General features: G+C 47.7%; 1 pseudogene; it reads left to right on the top strand.

Annotated features, from left to right (window-relative positions):
* The first annotated feature begins 13,319 nt into the window (after positions 1 to 13,319).
* LOC149355943 (uncharacterized) lies at positions 13,320 to 24,054 on the top strand (annotated as a pseudogene).
* Positions 24,055 to 24,334: the final 280 nt, after the last annotated feature.

Below are 24,334 nucleotides of genomic sequence, written 5' to 3'. Positions count from 1 at the left end.
CTCCTGCCACTGTCAACGCGAAATCTAATTTCGCCCTGATAGACTACAAACCGCGAAGATTGTTGAAGAAGATCTCAGCATTCGCAATTGCGAAGATAAAAAACCCAGAGGAGAAGAACGCGTGCAAAAGCTGATTTCACAGAAGTGGATACGTCGTTGCACAATTTGCAAAAGAAAAATGGACAAAGTGCAGGAAAACGATTTGCAAACATCGGTTCCCGGTCTTTTAAGCCGCAGATGACCAATGGCGAGGCCCAGTTAAAGGCCACCGATTTGATACAGCTGCTAAGGGAGGGCGTGCGCTTTCTTCGCAGCGGACGCGATAAGACTGCGCTCGCGTAAACGTAGCGGCGTTTAAAACTGTGGCGACAGGTCATCTACCCATCCAGTGCCTTGTAATGATGAGTCAACTGTCGCTACCGAACTAAAAACACAGATTGACTGATTAGTTCTGAGGTTACTGGCGCAAGGTCGACTACAGTCGAAGAGCGCTAAAACGAAGTCTCATTACATCATGTTGCTCTTGATCTAATAGATAAAATGAAATGGAGTCATGTGAATTGCCGCGAAATGAAAGGAAATAAACCAGGCGAAAAGACTAGTGGACAGACCTCAAATAGAACCATGGCATACAAGAAAGATAGCAGGAAAATGCAGTTAATTAGTTTGGATAAAATATAAGTGTTCAAACGGAAGCAAATTTCTGGACCTTGTCGGAAGCAAGCGATCGAGGAGTTACCGTCGACAATCTTGCTTACGGGGCCCTCTTGTCCGTTGCAGTGCGCCTAGTGAACAAGCTGCTCCGGAAAAAAAACAAAGCTATTTTGAAATTTTTGTGCAGTCTAAACAACGCATAGCATCGTCAAATTGTTTGCGAAAATTTTGCGAAACGAATGCGATGATGACACAGCTCAACAAAACATTTTTTGGTGGGCCGCATTGGGCCATGATGTAAATAGCTGCTAAGCTAGCTGAACCGACAGGACCGCGCCAAACGTCGCTATGGAGACTGAGCAGTATCGCGAAGCAGCGCAACCACTTCGAACCGCACTCGAGAGAACCTTGCCTGTGCATCAAAGTAGGCGGAGCTATTCGAGGAAAAATGAATTAGATTGTCGATGGGGGAGTTTCGATGGGCCGAACAGACTGGCGACTGGCACTATAGCGGAGGGCCCCCCGGTTTAATTTAGAGCACCAGGGATTCTTTGACGTGGGTTGTTTCAGCAGCAGCAGAACTCGAAAGCCGCTTAGCCAAACTGGTTGGTACCCTGTAGAAAACTGGGGTGTTCAAAGGGGGAGTACCGGAAGGACAAAGAAAAGATGCACGTGTTTTCGTAATGAGACTGCAACTAAGCCGGACTCTTAAATAATGCGGACAAGACTTTACGAGCTGTAATGAATACATCATGACTTCAGATTTCTAGTAAGCACAGTGACTTAAGTGCATAAATTTCAAAGCCGCACCAAGTTCACAGCAAGGGCGCCATGCAAAAGCAACAACTAACAAACGCACAAAGGCCGCTAGCTTTCGAACAAAGTCACAGCCCTGGGCATCGGTTTTCGACAGTGATGTTGTTGTTGTGTGTTGTGTTTAATGGCGCATAAGCGGCTAAGGCTATCATGCGCCAAGAACAAGGTTTAGTAAAATTAGCTCGAGCAAAGTTTGAAGACAAAGTGTATAAAAACGGTGGTGTAAAGGGCCTAAAAGTTATTTTTATTACCTGGCTGATTAAATACAAACTTTTTAGAAATGGCTGTTTGCAGAAGCTTTTAAAAGTTGGTTAACCTCTGTGGACATCCTTGGCTTGCCAAGGATCTCGAGGCCACCAACTACTCAGATAAAAACCTCAGCCTCCTTCTCAGGACTGAGAAAGGCCTGAGGTGTATCGTTTTAAGTAGAGAAGCACAGGGTAAGAACATTACAGGTTTTGAAGAACACCGGCTTCCTTTAAAAAGCTAAAAACATCAAGCATACTAACGGGTGCATGTTCAGCTAAAATCAACGCTGGATGAAATGGAATATGTTCTTTGTAAAATGTAGCAAAATATTTTTTTCTTACTGATTCAAGTTTTGTGCATGATAATAGTATGTGGTTTACGGTAAGTTCATGTCCGCATTGCTCGCAAACAGGTTTGTCTTTCTTTGTTAGCAGGAAGTTGTGTGTGAGATGAGTGTGTCCAATACGGAGACGGCATAAAATAACTTCGATGAATCGTTTTTGGTGTGAGCATGATTTCCATTCGCCTAGGATGCGTTTTAATAAATGTAGCTTATTATTTCTTTCGATGTTCCATTGCGACTGCCATTTATTCCTTAATTTGCACTGCACCAACCTCATACCATCTTTGTAAGGAATGTACACTTTCTTTATTTCTTTGTTCCGAGCTTTTGCAGCACATTCATCCGCCTTCTCATTGCCAGTGATTCCAATGTGACTGGGAACCCAGCAAAATTTTATGTCTTGTCCCTGTATTGTGGCGCTTCTTATGTTGTGTATGATATCACCAATTAGTGGTGTCACTGCATTTCTATGGTGAAGTGAGGTTGGTATGCTCAGAGAATCAGTGTAAATGATACTGTTCTGAATGTTCTCATTTATTATTTTTTCTACAGCTAGCAAGACTGCGTAACACTCGGCGGTGAAAATGGATGCACACTCAGGTAGCCGTACTATTTTTTCCCAATTATTCTGAACTACAGCACTTCCCACGTAGTGCGCCGATTTTGATCCATCGGTATAAAATGCTTCGTATTCTCCGTATTTTTCGTTGAGTGCTAAATATTCCTGTAATATCTGTTCATGTGGAGTATGTTTTTTCTGAAATTGTGTGTTAATGTGAAGTCGCACACAGATGGTAGGCAGTACCAAGGCGGGAGTGGATCACGTTTGCGGGCAATATTAGGCAATGTGTCCATTATATCTAGTTCTTGGCATTTCTCTTCAAAGCGGAGAAGGAGTGGTCTGATTGCTAGAGGTTTGTTGGTAAATAGTGTTCGAGATGGACACTTTGTAACGAGTGGGTAACAGATGTGTTTAGGCTGGGAACGGATCTTTAAAATGTATGAGCATGTGAGCGTGGTTCTTCTGTCTGCAAGTGGTGGTTCATTGGTTTCTACGTACAGGCTGTTTATTGGTGACGTCCTGTATGCACCAGTTGAAAGGCGCAATCCAGAATTTTGCACAGGATCCAGTCGCTTCAAGTACGATGGCCTTGCTAATCCATACACTATGCAACCATAATCTAAAACGAAACGTACTACAGAGCGATAAATGTGTAGAAGGCATACCCGAGCAGAACCCCAGTGTTTGCGTGAAAGGACTTTCAGTATGTTCAGTGCTAGCGACGCCTTCTTTTTCAGTGCGTTTATGTGAGGCAGGAAAGTTAGTTTTTTGTCGAAGGTGATGCCTAGAAATTTGTGTTCGTTTTTGAAAGGCAGCTCGGTTTGGTTGAGGTGTAATGTTGGATTTGTGTGCAAGCCTCGTTTGAGTGAAAAAAGTAAGGCCACCGTTTTCTGTGTTGAGAACTGGAAACCATTCTTGTCTGCCCATGTTGCCATTTTGTTGATTGTAAGTTGTACTTGTCGTTCGCATGTGGATATATTGGAAGATGTACATGCTATCTGAAGATCATCAACATACATTGAATACATAATGGACCTTGGGATTATTTTTCTAATAGAATTCATTTTTACAACGAAGAGAGTTGTGCTTAAAATGCACCCTTGAGGAACTCCATTTTCCTGAATAAAATCCCTCGAAAGGGTCGAGCCTAGGCGGACATTAAATGAGCGGTTAGACAAAAAGTCTTTAATGGAGTTGAGCATTCTGCCACGGATGCCGAGCTCAGCTAAGTCCTGGAGAATCCCGAACCTCCAGGTTGTATCATATGCTTTTTCTAAATCAAAAAAGACGCTAAGACAGTGTTGTTTGTGTATAAAAGCTTCTCTGACAGTATTTTCAAGGCGGACTAAGTGATCTGTAGTGGAGCATCCTTTTTTAAATCCACACTGATGGATATCAAGCAGTTCACAGGATTGAAGAACAAAGGTTAGTCTTATATTTAGGACACTTTCGAAGGATTTGGCGAGGCAACTGGTTAAGGCTATGGGTCTATAACTGCTAGGAGAGGTTGGGGGTTTACCAGGTTTGAGAAACGGTACAACAATAGCTTTCTTCCAGGCTACAGGTATTTTCCTTGACATCCAAACTGTGTTGAAGAATCTTAAAAGTGCTGCTATGGCAGGCTCAGAAAGATGTGCAAGGATTTCATAATGTATATGCTCGGGTCCTGGAGCAGTTTTTTTTCCGGCAGACAGTACTCTGTTGATTTCTTGGTGGGTAATTAGACTATTGTATTTTTCATTTGCACCTCCAGTTGTTGGCAGCCGCTGTTTTTCAGCTGTATTTTTGTATTTTAAAAAGGACTGCGTGTAGTGTGATGAACTTGAAACTGCAGTGAAATGTTCCCCCAATATGTCTGCCTGTTCCTCTATGCTTGTTTGTGTGCCAGGTGTTGTTAAAAGCGCAATTGTGAATGGTGAAAAGCTACCGTTTAATTTGCGAACCTGCTCCCACATTTTTTTAGATGTCATCTGACTGTTAATGGATGAAACATAACTCTGCCATGATGCTTTCTCGGCACCCTGACGGACGTACCGAGCTTTGGCTCTTGCCTTCTTAAAATTAACGAGATTTTCATGTGTCAGGTACCGGCGAAATTTACCCCAAGCTCTGTTTTGTAGTTTTTTTGCTTCCTTGCACTCTTTTGTCCACCATATTTTATGACTTTGTTGCACCACTCCTGACGACTGTGGAATAGCTGTGAGTGCGGCAGTTATGATACAATTAGTGAACTTTTCATTTATCTGGTCGATGGAGAGATTATCTAAAAGTATATTTTCTAAATTTGCCTTTGCTCTAAAAAGTGACCAGTCGGCGAGGTGAAGCTTCCAGCGCCGTGGCCTTGTGGGGATTATTTCCGGTGGGGATGTTAAAGTGATTAGTATAGGGAGGAGGTCACTGCCATATGGGTTGTCAATGACATCCCATTTAAAATCATTAAAAACAGAAGGTGAGCTAAAAGACAAATCTAAAAAGGTCATTTTCCCCGAGGCAGGGGAGCAGTAGGTGGCTTTTCCTGTATTTAAAAGACATACATTGTTTGCGAGGATAAAATCTTCGATTATTTGACCCCTAGAGTCACAGTGCTCGCTTCCCCAAAAAGGGGAGTGAGCGTTAAAGTCACCAACTACTAGATACGGTTCTGGAAGTTCATTGATAAGTTCTTGTAAATCGTGGACTGTTAATGTAGAATATGGAGGAATATATACAGAACAAAGAGAAATTGTTTTATGGCTGACGACACTGACCGCAACGGCTTCAAGTTTTGTTTTGAGTTTTATTTCTCGAGCAGGAACGCCGCTTTGTACGATAATCGCGACGCCTCCAGAGAGTCTATTTGCCTGCTCACGATCGCGTCTAAAAGTTTTATAATGCTTCAGGATGTTCATATGTTGTGGACCTAGATTGGTTTCCTGGAGACATAAGGCTACGGGTGACATTGACCCTAAAATGTTTTTTATGTCATCGTAATTTCTCAATATTCCTCTACAGTTCCACTGAACTAGAAAAGCCATGTTTTATGTTTTGGGGTAGGAGCAACGAGAGGTTTACTTATGTTCTGGGGCCGTTATGGTAGCCCTGCCTTTTTTTCGCTCAAGAGAGCTGTTCCGCCGCTGTAAAGCAGACGGACTGGGAGTTTGGTCCATCACCTCGGAAGAGGTGCTGGACGACCGCGAAGAAGCCGCGGGTGTGTGGGTGTCAGGCCTCCCCCGACGGGGGGAAGTCCTGCGGGATGCTGACCTGTGGGCCGGCACTCCCTGGCTTGTAGTTGGCAGAGCAGCTTTCGCTGTCTCGGCCTGGGGCGTGGATGGCACTGCCACAGGCGCGGTGGAAGTGGCCGCGGCAGGTGCCGGAGCGCTGTGTGGTGCTACGCCCCCGCGCACCACATCAGCGAAGTTTGGTTTTGCTGTGAAGGAGAATGAATTGGTAAGCGCAAAACGCCTCCTCGCTTCTTTGAATGAAATGTTTTCTTTAGTCTTAATGGTGATGATTTCTTTTTCCTTTTTCCAGGACGGACACGCCCTGGAGTATGCAGCGTGATCTCCTTCACAATTCGCGCAGCGTAGAGCTGCGTCGCATTCCTGAGACTGGTGGTCCTTTGATGCGCATTTCGCGCAGGTTTTGCGGCCGCGGCAGCTCTGTGAGCCATGGCCAAACTTCTGGCAATTGAAACAGCGATGGGGATTGGGTATGTAATGCCTTACGGTGATTTTCAGGTATCCAACATCGATCGTTTCGGGCAAACTGCTGGTGTTAAACGTGAGGACCATGTGTTTGGTGTCTATTTCTTTGTTGTCTTTGCGGATTTTGATTCTGTGCACTTCAATTACATTTTAATCGGAAAGTCCTTCAAGCATTTCGGTTTCTGTTAGATGGATGAAGTCAGCCTCTGAGATTACGCCTTTGACTGTGTTGAGGGATCGGTGGGGAGTGACGGAGACAGAGATGTCCCCTATGGAATCGATGTTTGAGAGTTTTGAGCATTGGATGCTCTCACGGAGTTCGAGGAGTAGGTCGCCACTGGACATTTTGGATACCTTGTAGCCAGGCCCTAAGGTATCTGTTAAACATTTGGTTACAAGGAATGGGGATATTATTCGAGCTTGCTTTTCGTCACTGTTGCTATGTATCACATGAAACTTTGTGAATGTAGGTTTCTTTTTCGAAAAAAAGTCTGCTGCCTCGTTCCGCACTCTTTTAAGAGAGCGATCAGGTTTTGAAAGGGGGGGAGCCATAAAAAATTGATGTTTTTCGGTCATGGTGCCAGCCACCCACCATGGAGTCCAACAAGGGGACGCGACAGGAACTTGAAAGAAAGTCCTGCCCACGCCAGCTGTACACCTTAACTATAACCTAATATGACTCAACACAGGGTAGTTGGTCACACACGGTTAACCCTCGCCGCCAGGAAAAAGAGGAAAAAACCAAGAAGGGAGGAGGATACAGGAGAGTTGTAAGAAAGGAGATAGGAAAGTGAAAGATGGAGAGGAGAACAGGAAAAGGCGACTGCCGATTTCCCCCGGTCGGGTCAGGCCGGAGGTGCCGTCTACAGGAAGCTGGGGCCAAAGTGGTGTGTTGCCTCCGCCGAGGGGCCTTAAAGGTCCAAACGCTCGGCATCGACTCAACCACCAGGATCCCCTTTTCCCCGGACACGGCGATGCCACGCACGGCTAAGCGCGGATGCTCGGGTCCGTGGTGACGCATTGTTCACCATCATCCCCCTGTGGGGATGTCCCTGCGGATGCTCGGGTTAACCCCGTGGTGTCGCCACTCACCAACGTCTGCATGCTGCAGACGCCTCCCTGCGGGGATTTCGACAGTGAGGGTCAAAGCTTCGTCACTGCGCTGGCGGCGTTGTTAGCGGGCATGGCTGGCGCTGTTTCATCGCTTACGATGAGCGCATTCCAGATATCGGAAGGGATAATTATGAAACTATACCAACTGCGGCGAAAACATGCCGCCGAAGAAATGTTGCGATGGCTACTCTAGCACGATACGGTGAAGGGTGCCGTTTCAGCGTAGCGGGAAACTGACCTCCAACCAGGCCTAATCGAGCCGTCCTACAGCCAGTAAAAACGGCAGAGCTATAACGAGGAAACGAAACAGCAATACTCACTTCTCCGACGATTGGGTTGGCGCCTCGGCCAGTCTGAATGCGTATTATCTCACGAATTTTCGACTTCAAACCCGTCAAGGGTGAGATGCGACACGACCTCTGAATTGAGGAGGATATAACGGCTGATACGGTGGTTTGTCACCCGTGCCCGAATTCATCACATGGTTACTTTGGGGGAATCAATGCGCTTGACTGGAAACGCTTACTCTCGCTGGAGTAAGCAAGCCACGTTACTGCACTTGTTTCGGTTTCGAGAGCGACAGGTTCGTCGACGCCCGTTCTTTGTGCTATCAATCTCGAAAACGTTTAAAATATACTTCGTCTATTGGTTTAAAAAAATCAGACGCTTCTGTGCAGCATTCATTCAAGCAGCGCGTATGTCAGCTATCCAACTATTCAAACAAAGCGCACTATTTGGCGCGAAAACTTTTGTTGCAGCATTCTTGTTTTTGCAAGAGGTCTGCTGCTTTCCGCAAGCTGCCACTGTACCATGTTTTTATCTATTGTAACTCTTTAGTATTTCTTGGACCTCCACAAACAAAATATCCCACGGTGTAGTTTTGTACTGATTAGAAGGGGGGAAAAACGGAAGAACTATAAGGACGCTTCAGCGGTCCAGTTATAGCTGCGCGTCAGTCCCAAGTTAGCAACATTGCGTCTCAAGCACGCCGCGGTGGCTGCGCACTGTTCAGTAGTTGACAACGGCGGAGGTCGAGCAAAGCCCACTTCACAATAAAAAGTGCTACCAAGGTGAGTGGCGAGAACGTGAGCCTTGCATGATAGGGCTCTCGATATTCGCATGACTTGGCGATGAGCAAGGCTATGCCACAGCGTTCTGATGCGCCGAGATACGCCATTGGTTGGCAGACGCAAGTAAATGTATTATCGGAAATTCAAAACGCAACAGGCGACTAGCGGGCTTAAAAATTCAGTTATTGCGATCACTTTGTTTATTCTAAACGTTAGACAGCACACTTTGTCTGGGCAGCGTAGTCATCGCGACAGTGGCGCTGCAGCCAACTTGTGAAGTCGTCTTGTGTGTTCGGTGCGAGGGTGATGCTTTTGTGATGGTTTTATGGGTTCTGCGACGTAATGTACGCTCATTGGAACCATGCCGACACCCTGCATGCCCGCTGCACGAGTGGTTATTGGGACGACAAAAGCAACTCAGACCCACATTGATTTTTCGTTGCGAGCGATGCAGTACTTCTCGGCGCATAGAACAGAGCAATTCCGCGTCTAGACAGGAACCTTTCAGCGAAGTCGAGAGTGTGTGATATTTACTTTCATCACCAAGACATCCCGAAAATGTTCGCTCACGCAACTGAGGGAAAACTGTAGAAATTCCTCGAGTAAACTAGCGCCTGGTGGAAAATGTCCTTCAAAAGGTTTTTCCTAATTAGTCATCGTATTTGTCAAAGCCACCAGAAAAAAAAGGCGCATGCGAAAGGCGGGAAAACGCTAGACTAGCGCCTAAAGCCTACAAAGAACATTGCGATGACTGCGCTGACTTTCAAGAATCTCAATACAGGTATATTTTTCTTAGTTTCCCCGCATATATTTGCCAACTATTGATGAACAGAAACGTCTCCAGTTGCCTCCCCGCTAGCGAGTGATACGACGACCACATTTCATTTCTCTTTGAAGCTTGCAGAGAAAACTTTGCGAATTTAAAAAAAAAAATGTGTCGTAAGCATGGGCATGTTGGCTACAAGCGCCTATTGTCATGCAGTGACAGCTTTCTCAGGTATGAAGGTCCTCTCGCCGGATGACTTAGCGGCCTTCCTGAAAAAAAGTTGATAAGGAGCGAGCCAAGTTGTTGTAGCGTTACCGTGAAAATGCCGTAACTTTGTGCGCACAGTGCACAACCTTGCATAATAAAAGATTGATGGGCCCAAAGCTAGTGTACTATCGGGGCCGAATGAAATGCCATCACGGGAACGCGTGGCCTGTTGCTAATTTTGGTGCCACGCGCGCCGTCTAGCAGCATCCGCGATAAGCTGCTGACGTGTGTACTGGGTTGGTGGCTTCTTCCCCAGCCGCCCTGTGTGCAGCTATAGTCCTAGAAGTGCAGCCTTCGCTCGACTTGCCGCGCTTTGGCAATCCCCCGTCTAGCTCCAGCATGGCGCTAGCCGTGTTGCCTCGATACTGACACTCGCCAGTCCACGCTATGGGCGAGCGGGATGACATTGCGGTTTTATCTTTGATGACCGCGTTATCTCTCAGCGCGATCTCTCGGTCATTAGACTGCCGAATGAGCTCTGTCATGAACGTGCGAGTGACGGCCGCTTCGGCGTGAAGTCTGTGCCTAATTTTTGCATCACATACATTTGAGTGAAATTTCATTCGTGCAATATTTGTGTATTTCGCTTGATTGTGCAATTTCAGTTGTGCACTAGTTTATGACCATTAAGAGTGAATAAAAATTACTAAATTAAACTGGGACACTGTTTCTTTACGGCACCTCACTGGCTTTGGCAACTGGCTTTTAATTCCAATGTCGTGGGCTCGACCCAGGCGGCGGCGGTCCTATATCACTTAAAGCGAAATACAAAACCGCCGTATGCTGTGCGTTGTAAGCGCACGTTAAAGAAACCTGAGTGGTCTAAATTAAAATGAGACCTCCGCCAGGCATCCGCCGTAGCCTCTGCGACATTTACGAACGTTTAACTAAAAATGTTGCATTTTTTTTCACACACACGCACAAGAAATATCGACATCCTGCCGAAGCAGATATCGCTTGCACGTTCATAACCGAGCTCATTGGGCAGTCAAGCTTCATCATCGCATTGAGAAGTAACGCGGTAATTAGAATTAGCAAAAACCACATCGTCATCCTGCTTGCCGGCACGCGTATTGCCAAGACATATCCCGTAGACGCACTCGAGCAGACGACGCCCAGGAGTGCGATCACGTGACTTCACGCCACTTCCGTCGGTTGCAGCAGCGCTGGCGGCGCCTAGCGTTTGCGAAGCGACTCTAGAGAAGTTTCGGTTTTGTTTTCATGCAGGGACTCGATTCACGCGCACTGCCTCGGTCCTCGTCGCATTTTTTTTTGTCGTTCTTATGTAGGCGCGGGCGCGAGGGTGTGCACAGCTTTTATTTTTTCCTCTTTGCGTGCAACGCGGCGCTTTGTACTCGGTTCACACGCACTGCCTGGGTTCTCGTCGCGTTTTTTTGTTGTTGTTCTCCTCACGCAGGCGTGGGCGCGACGTCAATGCGCAGCTTTTCTTTCTCTTTTTGAGTGCAGCTCGAGCGAGATCAGGCTCAGCATAGAGGAAAACCACATCCGCTGGTGTCCGTGCAGCATAGACCAGTGGATGCAGTGATACCTACAGGCGCCGCCAAAAGTAAATGGAAGGCAATATTAACGAAAAATTTTTTATAATTGCACCCCCTCCCCAATTCATGCATCCTTGAATACATATGTGCAGACTAATTGTGATTGCGCGAATTGCACTGTCCACCAACAAACATGGACGATTATGCTTTAAAGAAATTATTTTTTTTTTTGACAAAGTCGCCTTTCATTTACTTTTAACGGCGACTGTACATACTTTTTTCTTTTCCGCAGGCTTTCCAGGGGCATGAGGTCGGCGCCGATAGTCAAGCGATATGTTATCAACTCTCTTTGATGAATATAAACGCTGTTCAAAGTAGTTAGCTTGTTTTTTCCGGGCATCACGCGTCTGACGTTCGCTCCTATAGCGCCCGTTGTGCAGTATGTGTTACTATTTAGTTTTTTGCTGCCTTCAGTCAGCGCCTGAACTCTGTAGTGCTTTAGCACAATGAAAATGAACGTGTAACCCTGTTTTTATAATATGCACATGTTGAACCCTTTTTCTGGAAACATGCCCCAACTAGCCACCTGCTGGACACGGAGGGGTTCTGGAGTTGACTGACTCGTTCAGCCCCGCAGGTCCCAGCTCCGAAGGACGATGTCGAACTCCGATATGGAGGAAACTGTAGATAAGGTTTATTTTACATATTTACAGTCGAGATGGGAGTGTGCTGATTACAAAACAACACCCCATTAAATGCCCTTCGTATTCCCGAGATCTCTGACTAGGGAATAAAGTTCGGAAAACGTTCTCCAGTCAGGTGGACAGTTGTGGGCACTGGCGGTACCACCCACGTCAAGGGGCGGTGCTGAACTCTCTCGCAGCTCGGTCGATGGGAAAGGGGAAAGCCAGCAGACCTCGAACACTGTCGTGTCGAATTGGCAGGTGCAGCGCCTCCGTGGGAAAGGAAGGCCACGCCGTTTCCCAGCCGGTGGACAGGGGGAGAGACACGTCATCGAAGGCTGTGGTGTCGATTCAGCACTGTGTTGAGAGCGGTGCCCCCGTGGGATAGTAAGTGCGCTGCGTTTCCCAGCAGGTGAAGGAGGGGCCTTATACGCCCCCGCCTGATGTCCGAAACGCAGGACCTCAGTCAATGTCGCAGTCGCCTTTCAAGTAAAATCAACAGCGTGACCTTTCACGGCGTCACTCCGTCCGGCGACCCGTGGGCAGACTTGGCCACCTGACGCCGCCGCCGCTGTTCCCCGCCGCACCTTTGTTGCATGACTCACGTCTTCCTGGAATTCCTGCCAGGCCTGTGTTCGCCGATCTTAACGCACCCAAAAAGTATTACTAAGGTAGTAAGTGTTGAGAAGCTAGCTGCACAAGACCTCTTCATTTTCAAATAATGCCTGACATGCAGTGGGAATAGAAACGACTGAACGCACGAATGAGCTGAAAACTGGAAAGCGCTAAGTTTAGTGCGCATATTTCGATCAAATGATATGTCGCCAGTCGGATTATGAAAGCAGTAGAATTGTTCTGCAGTAGGTGCATACACCACCTGTTCTGCAGTATTGCGCATTGTTTTCCATAGAAATTCGCAACTACACGCCTACCAGCTGGACTTCACCACATAATGAAATGCGCCCTTGTAGGGTAGAGTCGCCGCATGGCAGCAGTGTCGTGAGGAAAGTGGGCACGTCAGAATGACAAGACCATGACTGTCATTTTATCACCAGGAAATGTTAAGCAAATCAGTGTACTATGTGGTACCTTATTTCATGATTGCCCCGACAAAAGGCCCCGACGGAAGGGGGAAGGGGCACTGCTCGGCTTCTTGCGAACTTCTGGCCTGCATGACAGGCTGTGACTTTAACGAACGCTGACTTTCCGTTTGACTTCAATTTTCTGTTACCCTCCTTTCTCTTTATTTTTTTTAATCCCCTCTCTGCTTTCCCCCCGTGTAGGGTAGCAAACCGATTATTCTTTGGTTAACCTCCCTGCCTTTCCTCTTCTACCTCCTCCTCCTACGCATTTCCCACAGCCCTCCACCCGCGCACTGTACTTTCGTGGGCGTTTCTAGGTACTTTTCGGTTCAAAAAGGCTGAGAATTGAGCAAGTTGGTACGAGCACTTGTGTTGCCACTCCGCCTACGTCCTTGTCCTTGTGGTGCCACAGCACTACGACTTCATGCGTTGTGCGCGCTGTAGTTACATATTCATTCATAGGCGAGCTGTTCATCATCGGCGCAAATTTGCTTCCATCGCACTCCATTTTAACTGAACAAGAGCAGTTAAAATGGACGAGCATCCCCAGCCGCTCGAGCTCGAGGTCGTAAAAGACGAGCCCGCGTCAAAAGAGTATGAAGCGGTGTATCGCGCGAACCTGGTCGACGAGGCAGCCGTCAACGAATGGCTGGGAGCATACGGCGTCGAGACAAACACGTCCTGGATCATCCAGAAGGTCCAAAAATCGGGAGAAAGTTGCGTTGCTGCATAGGCGATACTGTTTTTATCGCTGTATTCCAATTATTGTCAAGGCATTCTACTCGGATGTGCACTACATGGCACTAGCTAGCGAGCATAAATCGGTTTGCTGCGCAGCGCCACCGCAGCCGCCTGGCCTAAAATAAATTGACAAAGGGAAGAACGGTAAAGGGATATGCTTGAAAAAAAAAAGGGGGGGGGGGGGGGGTACTTAAGCTCCGCCTCAAGGGTATGACGCAATAGCGTTAATGCCCCAATATAAATTTCTTTTTGGCGGGGGAGGAAATGGCGCAGAAATTGTCTCACATCTCGGTGGACAACTGAACCGCGCCGTAAGGGAAGGGAGAAAGGCGGGAGTGAAAGAAGGAAGACAGAGGCGCCGTAGTGGAGGGCTGCGCAATAATTTCGACCACCTCACGTCTCTAGATCTTTAACGGGCGGTGACATTGCACTGCACACGGGCGCCTTTTGCGTTTCGCCTCCATCGAAACGCGGCCGCCGCGATCGGGTTCGAACCCGGGTCTAGCCGTGCGCAGAGTTGGGAATTCTTAACATTCATAGACCCTTGGGAGCTCTCTTACCACTCCAAATGGTTTATGGAACAATACCCATTTGGTTCCAACCGAGAATTGTTCCATAAACCAGTTGGACTGGGAACAATTTTCCCCATGGCTGTGATGGCAAGTTCTGCCACGAGTGGAGCTTGTGTGACAATCCGCTGGGCAGGTTGTGATGACGCCGCAAGATCACGTGACCCAGGTGGCCCAGCTGCCCCCTGGGCTGCTTCTCTGGGGACTTTTCATGGATTTTCTCCGACACGAGGTCCTGCCGCGTTAAAAAAAGTATAAATTGATTATTGGTTACCTGAATAAAACATAGAGCTATGCCTCGTTTCATAACTTGTTGCAGTGGAGTGTAAAGTATACAAGTGAAGTGAAGTGAAGTTTATTTTTGACGGCGATTTGTCAGAGGTGACGGGACAAAAGGCAATTCATTTTTTGCCTGACGTGGCCCCGTCACCCGTTACATTGCTCATGGGGGTGGCAAATTACACAGCAAAGTACGCAAAGCAAAACAAGAAAAGTAACAACATCGCATACGTACTACATGAATTATATGTAACGATCAATGAGTTACACACAATTAACACAGATGCAATGAAAAATGAAGGAAACAACAACGCAGAGCTAAAATGTCTCTAGGACAAAACAAAAAAATTGAAATAGCAAACAATGAGATACACAGAATTAACATACAGGCAAGGGGAGAAATAGCATGCAAACCAAAAACAATGAAAACTGCATCGCATACCTCCTACGTCTTTAGGACAACAAAACCAAAAATAGCGAACCTGGACATACACCCAGCGAGTAAAAAAAAAACTAGAAACTGGACACTTTATGGGGGAGAGACGGACAGAAGGTACATTTTAACATTGTTCTTGAAGTTACGGGGGGAACGAGGCTGCTGCAGAAGTTCCATAATACGTGGGTGTTTATTAAGTAAATCAGGAATTAAGTGATCAATGTGCTGCATACCATAATTCGTTCTCATCAGAGGCATTTGAAAATTACTATACCTGAAATCATAAGGTTTCTTGTTAGGGAAGTATAAAGCATAAAAGGAAACTGGGTCACGGGTGACTTCATGATAAATATGATCTGCAAGCTTTAGTTGAAACAGTCCGTTTATCTTGAGTAAATTATGTTTTAAGAATAATGGGCATGTATGTTCTAGCGGACCTACATCTGCTATGCAACGCAGAGCTCGTTTTTGCAATATCTCAAGCCTGCGCAAGTTTGTCTTGGTAGTGGTGCCCCAGATTAGCAGACAGTAATGTAAATGAGACTGTACTAAAGCAAAATACAACTGACGTTTAATAGAGCTGGGAACCAAATATCTCACTTTATACAAAATGCCTAGAGATCTAGAGATATTTGTGTGAACCTTATTTATATGAGAAGTTCAGCTTAAGCTTAAGCGCGAGGCGACGGCATCCAGACTCGTGTAGTTGTCTGGCAAGAATGAGGGTGAGACTCGGCATCAACTTGAAGTTGAAATACTCCACGCAACGAATTGTGAGACAAAATGTTTGCCAGTGCTATCAAACCGACAACTCCACCTTGAGTAAAATGAACGCTTCTAAAATCACTCACCAAAAAAAACTAACAAGTATAACTTCTGCAAAACCTTGACCTGTAGTGTTTAAATGCAGAGGTAATAGAATATAGCGCCCGGCGACACTATAAAGCGCCGGCGCTGAGATCGGCGTTACAGCGCGCGCTAGAAGAAAATAAAGATGGACAGCGCGTGCTCGGGGCGCACACCCGGCACGGGCAGTTCGGAACTAGAAGCCTGCCACGCTGGTCATCTTGCTCTGATGCTCCGCTGCGACCCCGCAATTCTTCAACAGTGATGACCCGGCGAACCGTGCCTTCTATCCCAGCGGCGTCCTAGCATGGCGTACTGGCAGCACCCAAGTTTCGACCCGCCGCTCCCGGCGTTCCGGCCTGCAGGCGTCGGCGGGTGGTTCGCCCAACTGGAGGCTGCGATGTACCTGAACGGCATCACCATCCAGCCGTTTAAACACGCAGTCCTTTGTGACATCCTCCCGCCCGACCTCCTGCGTCGGCTCACCTACTCTGCCTTCGGCTGCCGGCCATACGATGAGCTGCGTGCGGCTGTCTTGGCGGACTTCGGCGCCTACTACGTTCCGCCGCCGCTCTACGACGCAGCGGACCCGTTTTCGCCGCCGCCAGCCTCTGGTCCTGCACCGGCCTCGCTCGCGCCCACGCAGCCTTCATCAGAATCCGGCCCGCCTCAGCAGCCCCTCGCCGCATCGCCGCCACTCCAGTCCAGCGTCTCCAACCCGGCTGTCTCTCTCGACGCCACACCAGGTGGGATCCGCACGAGCTCCGCCTCGCGTCCTGCTCCCACTACTATCCGACCCGCGTCTCTGGCTCTGCCTCCTTGCGCTTCAGTGGCGTTGTCGCCAGAGCCTCCTGCAGCCAAGGACGACTCTGCGGCAGCAGCCGTGCCGAGGCTTCCGGCATCTCCATCTACCTCGTCACTACCGCCAACAGCTCTGCAGGCCTTTGCTGTGAGGTTGAAGCCGCCACCGCAGCATATGCCACATACCAGCCCCACTACCCCGGCGGCCACACCGCCTGCCCAAGAGGCCCCACCCCAAGCCCTCAGTACGGTCAACCGCTTCTCGGATTCTGACCCTGACAGCTCGACACCGCCGCAGCAAGTGTCTGCTTCGGTGCCTGACTTGAGCCACCTTCAGCAACGAATGGTCGAGCTACCCACACCGAGTAGTGCGGCAGTTGTCTATCCAAAAGCTGTGTCTTTTGCTGCCAGCCAGCCATCTGATGTAGCAGTCTCAGCTGCACGGCCTGTCACTGCAACAACCTTTTTGCAGCCACCTACAGCCGACCATGCTCACACGCGCATCATCCCTGGCCAACCGCTCCGGAATGTCGATCCTCCTTCACCCAAGCGCCTGACATTGAGCCCTGCAACTTCCTCCGCCATCGTCACGGCTCTCACCGTTGTGTCGACGATCACATCTGTGCCAAGTATTGTACAGCGGCTGCTGTCGCAGCACAGCTTCTGTCAGTCCACGGAGCCGATTCGCCCGCTCTTGTGCTTGTGACGACGTACTCGGCGCGCCAGATTCCCACCGACACCGGCTCCAACGTTCCAACACCGACGACACTTGTGTCCGCGGGCAGCACTACAGTCGGTGACGGCCCGACCATGGCCTTCCCTGCCCCCATGTCCTTTGTCAACTCGGCACCCAGCATCATTCGCCCGTTGCGAAGCAGCCAGGCTCGTCCACCTGAGCCCTCGCACTCCACCCGACGGCTCTTCCCGGCACCTGACATGAACTTCCCGGACTCTCCATCTCTGCCTACTCCATCTTTGCCCCACCGGCGCGCAAATTTCGCCGTTCCGTCTAGGCAGGGGACCCTATAGCGCCCGGCGACGCTATAAAGCGCCGGCGCTGAGATCGGCGTTACAGCGCGCGCTAGAAGAAAATAAAGATGGACAGCGCGTGTTCGGGGCGCACACCCGGCACGGGCAGTTCGGAACTAGAAGCCTGCCACGCTGGTCATCTTGCTCTGGTGCTCCGCTGCGACCCCGCAATTCTTCAACAAGAAGTTTAAATGAACTTAGATGGCAGTTTCAGCTAAGATCACATAATGAGAGGCTGGTTGACAATATAAATCTACCTAATAATTTTGCAGGCCTTTGCCGGCTGACTGGGCAGAATAATATTAAAATAATATGTGCATCAATGTCAGACAGCTACTCACTACAAGAGCTCATCTCAAATAACAGTAAATCAAATTTAGCAGTCAATTTTGGTCAACATTAATAAGTGAAATTCACACTTCAGAAAGCATGCACCTGCTCCTGTGTAGACATTGCATTTTCACGAACTATTTATGTGAAGTGTTCTTTTCATGCAGTGTGCCGTTAGCCTGCATGACAGAAGGACAGTTAGGTTTGCTGACAAGTGAACAAAGAACTGCGCAGCATTTTTGCAGCTGAACCTGCATTGAAGCTCTTAAAAGCATTCTGTTCTTGTATAATTTAATTTAAGTAGCATGTAGTAACGCTACCACTCCTGCTCAGTGTTTCATCTGTGTGGTTTTTAGAATAGTCTTCCACAAGGTTTGGCGGTGCCAGCATAACAAGCGAAACAAAGTGTCAAGTCGGCGCAATGTCGCGTGCATGGCTAGGCTTGACATCAAGATAAAAAAGCTGACCGAAGCCACAAGGAGAAACGATGAGTACTTGCGAAGGAATGTGCCCTTGGTTGCAATCATAAGATTTGATAGCAGGCATACCCATAGCACACAGTCAGCAGATGCCCTGCGCCTTCTTCGTGGAACCCGCACAACGCGGGAAACAACCCTGCAATACTCCAGTGATGGGATGACATTTAGCGAAGCACGCAGGCTGCATGAAAGTAAGCTGTGCCTGGAGGAAACTGGACCAGTGCTGTTGGCCAATGGCGCCTTAAATCCTTTGGCAAGAACCGTGCAGCACTGGCACAATGTCTGGAGGACTGCGTGCTTTGGCGGTACCACAATGGATCCACTACTGAAGCTGGAGGAGAAGGCACCCCTCTATGCAGCCAACGGTATGGGAAAAACTTGTTACAACATCCCTCATTATGGGGTGCATGTAGCTAAACATAGTGTCTCATTATTTTATCAAAAGTATTGTGCTTGTGAGTAACTGTAACCTGCCACAACAATTTCATGTAGGCCAGTACCTGTGTAAAATTTTGGACCCTTGTATTTTGACAATCACACAGCATGATCTGTGCAGGCGTTCTTCAGTGTACAGAGCCAGATTCTGAGACTCTTAGTGCGTATAATGTGCCTGAAATCTCTTGTGAGTGTACACTTGGCTTCTCACAATTTCCAGGCACTGATGTGACGGTGAGCCGGAGTGACGATGCCACCTGCTGGGCTATTCTAGTTGCAACCCCCATCATGAAGCGGGCCCAGGCACTGGATGCTGCAAGAGACATAGTCTTTATAGACTCCACGGCCTCTTGCGACAGCACAAAATGCACCGCCACGGTGGTGCTGGTGGCCACAATGGCTGGTGCTGTGCTAGTAGCGGTGCTACTTCACAATGAGCAGAGCACAGAGGGCTACGTGGCTGCATTTAAACTTCTAAAAGAAACTCATCCTTTCTGCTTCAGAGGTCAGGCCGTAAGTAGGAAAAACAATAACACTGCCTTGAATTTGTGCATTGCAGAAGCTAACTTCAAGAAAATATGCCTTCATGTTTCCTTCCCCATTACTTCGTCACCATAAAATGTGGTTGTCTGCCAAGAATTGCAAGAGGTTGTAGGCCAGTGTTAGAGATGCAATTCTACGCTGCCATATTGTTCACGAAAGCACCCCATAATGAAAAATGTAAGTGCGATATTTCGATACTGTGCTAGACAAAAAACCATAACTTCGCCATATGCACTCAGTGAGGGTGCAGTTACGGCTCAAGTTTGAGTGAACCATGTAATACCCCTTATGTAATACCCCCGATACAAGGGGGCCTTTAAGGTAAATAAACTGAACTGAACTGAACTGAACTGAAGAATAGAGGGGAACAGAATGTTGCAGTTTACTAACATGTCTGCGGCACGAAAGGGAATGATATCAGTTCCTGTAAAATTGCAATGGTCATACAAACATGCGAACAGCCATTTCTGTAAAGGTAAAAATATTCTTGTACAGACTAGAAAGAAAGTACACGTAACTTTTTGGGCCTACAGTATAAAAGCAAAAGTGCTGAAATGTTCACATTACTGGCTACTTGCGTTCTTCAGAGCACACTCAATTCTCTCCATATTAAAATTCCTTATGACGGTTACCTTGCACTTGATCAGCTGATACCTCTAAGTTCTATTCCGCACCTGGGGTTACAGGCTTTCATGCTTCAGCGTTTCTTAATCAAATATTCCGTCTCCTCAGAGAGCTTGGCAGTATGCCGTCTACCATCCTACCTTCTACTTGTACTGAACACTACGCAATGATAGATGTGAGACTATCATCCAATGCCTGAACATCAAGGTCGTCGCCCTTGGTTGTAGCCGAATATCTGTTCTGCAGTGAGGCCTTTACTTTCCCTCTTACCGCTAACGCGTTAATGGGCTTCCGTCTCACTGTTTTTTCCCATCCCTTCTTCAAGCATAGGCTAAATCGAGACCTTACCATCCTGTGGCCGCTACAACGCACCTTTCCGAGAACTTCCACATCCTGCACGATACCAGGATGAGCGCACAGTATGAAGTCTATTTCATTTCAGAAGGAATATGATCCGTAAATTATTCCTCTCTGCGAACTCTACTCATAACTACCCCTGATATTCCCAGAACCTATGCCATAGTCGCCTACCGCCTGGTCTCCTTTCCTACCTTGGCACTGAAGTCGGCTATCAGTACACTGCAGTGTGTTTTTATTTCGTTCTCTGCAGATTCCTCGTCTTCATAGCAGCTTTCAGTGATCTGGTCATCATGGCTAAATGCGGGTGCATACGTTTGTACCACCTTCAGTTAGTACTTAAGGTTATTTACGATAGCTGCCACCCTCTTGTTAATAATATAAATTCCTCTATGTTACCAGCTATATTCTGAGTGATAGGGAACTCCACGCCTAGTTCTGCTATCTCCACTAATCCACGATAGCATAGTATGTGCCCACCTTCTAGGACTGCATATGCCTCATCTGTCCTACCCTCGCTAAGCCCCACGACATCCCATTTAATGCCTGCTAGTTCCTCAAACAGCTTTGCAAGACTAGCCTCACTGGATAAGGCTAGAGTTAAGCGTTACCAGGTTCAGTTTCCAGCGGCGGCCTGTCCAGAGCAAGAGATTCTTGGCACCCTCTGTTGTGTCACAGGACTGACCGCTGTCTTGGTCAGTTGCTGAGCTGCCGCTGGAGACTGAGGGTTAACTACTGTATTCATACAGGAGGTTTTGACCAAGTATTACACCAGGGTGGCCAAATCCTGCTCTGGTGAGGAAGTGCACTGTCGGTTCTGGTCACCGATATCGGACCTAACCCCAGGCCTGGTTATGCAGTTCCATCGACAAGCGGATTGAGTTATTTCTACTTAACAGCAAGCTATAAAAATAAAGAAAAAGGTCAGTATCCATGGCATGGATGCCATAGATACTGACCTTTTTCTTTACTTTTTTTAGGTTTCAACCGACACGTCCAAGCCCTACTAGTAAGCCAGAGTTCAGAGTATGCATACGCTGTCACTTCTGCATAGTGATATTATTTGAACTGCTTTAAACTGCGGCGGAATTTTCTTGTCTGTGATCCTCATTACAACAGTCCTCTGAAAGTAGCGGATGTCCGCCAGGATTCACACTATATGGAAATGTTTGGCAACAGATGATGTAGAGTCAGATTTCTAGAAGAAAGCTAGCCACAATCATGTTAATCAAAAACAAAGATCCAAGGATGAATTCTTGCAGGTCACGTGAAGAACAAACACTAAAAGCTATCAATTGTTCTTGGCTTGATAGGCGTGCTGAAATCGGCTATTGTTCTCGCTGCAGGCACCACACGTATTTATGACAGACAACTCCAGTGCAGAGAAGGCTGCACTGCAGGAAACATGGCCTACAGCCAGGCAGCTTCTGTGCCATTTTCATGTGGCCCAGGCAGAGTGGCGCTGGCTGACAGCTGCCCACAACCATGTTGGCAAGGACCAGAGACGGCAACTAATGTCAGCATTCCAGGAGGCAAGTTTTGTCCAAAAGTAGTTGTTTTTTAAAGAAGAGGACTGTGCGAAATTACAGGCACAGCGTAAATGTGCATATGTGTATGTGAAAGGCACTGGCACATTTCTCACTGAAGGATTCCAAACTCCAACTACAGGTCATGTACGCTGACACAGAAGAGAAGCTGGAAGCTGCGAAAGCCAGGCTTGGGTCTGAATCCCACCAGGGCTACGTAGAACGGGTGAAGACATTCCTCAAAAGGGAGGAGGAGTGGGTGCTCATTTTCCGTGCGAACATCACCACACGGGGGCACAACACAAATAATTTCTCTGAGGCCACCATCCGTATCCTCAAAGACATCGTTCTCAGCAGAACAGAGGCCTTCAACGCCGTTTCAGTAGTGGATGCAGTGGCCGTGGTGTCGGAGAGATACTTCGAGAGCCGCATCCTCCGCCAGGCTAACAGCCGTGTTGCCAATCACCACCTGGCTTACAAACTGCTCCTTTCCCGGATGCCGTCAGGAGCTGCTGACACCATACGACTAACAGACCACAACCTCTATGCAGTGCCCACTGCCACACGCCAAGACACAATATAAGAAGTGTCAGCAGATTTTGGAATGTCCAGCTGCGCAGCAGGAAAACAAGGTGCTTTTTGCAAGCACCAGGCGCTTGTCCATGAAACTTTTGGGGGATTGTTTCCAAATGCTCCGCCCCTGAACACAGGAGACAGGCATCAATTGGGCAAGCTGGCCTTAGGCAACAAGTGCCCCACTCGGGATTTCTTTATGCCCTTCCTGGAAGGAGAGCAGCCTCAAGAAGAGCCCGACCAGGCAAGCTGCAGTTACGATAACCTACAGGCTTGTGAAGCAAGCCACATGCAAGACGACTGCCAGCGCTCCACATCAAGAGCGCTGTCACCTACTGCGCAAGACTGTGATCAACACCAGCTTGCCCAGGTGCATATTCCCTGTAAAGTTCCTTCTCATCCTAAATCCTTCTTTCCTCAGCAATGCCAGTGCAGGTAAAGACAACGAACATTTTTTCTGGTTGATCTTTGCAAACTTGTAGAAAAGACACTTTTTAGAGTTCATGCTGAAAGTAACACAAGTGTAGAAATACAAATTCCAGAATTATCTGCGATACATATTACCTTGCCGATCTTAGTTGCACATTCAAGTCTGCAGCTTTCCACTCAGATGAAAGGCTATACCGGGCAAGAATGAATAAATGAGTCACAGTTTTGTCTGTAAATGCTGGGAAAATTTGCAAGAGATCTATATATCAAGAATGTTAAGCTCAGATTGTTCCACTGACCAGGTCTTTACCGCATATGCATGAAGAGGTATGCCTTGCTTCAGTGAAGTTTCATGTCCAGCAAATGGATATTATAATTCAGCTCAGAGCTTACTACAAGGATAGCAATAGGGTGCCACGGTCATAACTGGCTACTTGTAGCAATTTCAGACAAGTTTAGTTTAGTTTATGAGGATTTAATGTCCCGAATCAACTCAGGCTATGAGGGACCTCGTAGTGAAGGGCTCCGGATATTTCGACTACGTGGGGTTCTTTAACGTGCACTGACATCGCACAGTAGACTGGCCTCTTAGAATTTCGCCTCCATCGAAATTCGACTGCCGCAGCCGGAATTGAACCAACGTCTTTTGGGTCAGCAGCCGAACGCCATAACCACTGAGCCACCGCGGCGGCTAATTTCAAGGAAGTGTGCATGCAAATAATGAGAATGCTACTCTATAAAAACAAAGAAAACCAACATGGCAATCCTCAGCAGCTGCAGCCCAGCCTGCAACTAGAACTTCCATCCCAGGGTAGATGATAGCTACAGAGCTTTGGACATTCGAAACGCTCAAAGTAGACAGAATCTAGTCATTCAATTTCACAACCTTTCATGCAGGAAAGAGAAGATGTGTACCGGAGCTTGGAGTCCCAGCTGCGCCGCCTGCATGCCATGAATGAGCACAACCCTGCATATCTAGAAATCCTGCGGTGTCTTGGGCATTAGCTGGACCGCGTGCCCCAATGGAAGTGATGCAGCTGGGCTTATGCTTGCCTTCAAGGCAACCGCAGCAGCAAGGAGGCACCGGGGACGTCAAATCTGGATGCAGCCTACAGGTATTGCGAGACGCCGGCCGGGGTTGACAAGGGGCTCCAAACGGCTGCCAGCTGGACGCCCACCAGGTCAACCCTGTTCCAAGAGGCCAAGAAAAAGTCCCCACTCCCTTCGGAGTAATGTGCTAGAAAATGTCCGAAGTGCAAAATTGCACTGAGGACATTTCTCTAAGATGAAATGCAACATGTCTATTCTAGATAACACACTTGATTTTGAGGGGCGTGTCATGTACCGCACGTGACACTATGCACTTTCTTGTGATGTCAGGTTTGTGCTGCGAGCTGGAAACGCATGCATTTTAAAAAGGAATTTTGCACCACATGATTGATGCTCATGAATAATTCAGTAAAAGTATGGGGCATAGTGCCCCTGACAGTGGCCTTATCTGAAGTCTTCCTATTTCAAAATCTGATGTGAGTTCTCATGTGTGCTGTTCT

Source organism: Amblyomma mixtum, chromosome 3 (genome assembly GCF_055824585.1).
Source record: "Amblyomma mixtum isolate Tamu chromosome 3, ASM5582458v1, whole genome shotgun sequence".
NCBI lineage: Eukaryota > Metazoa > Arthropoda > Arachnida > Ixodida > Ixodidae > Amblyomma > Amblyomma mixtum.
This window is presented reverse-complemented; position numbering and strand designations above follow the sequence as displayed.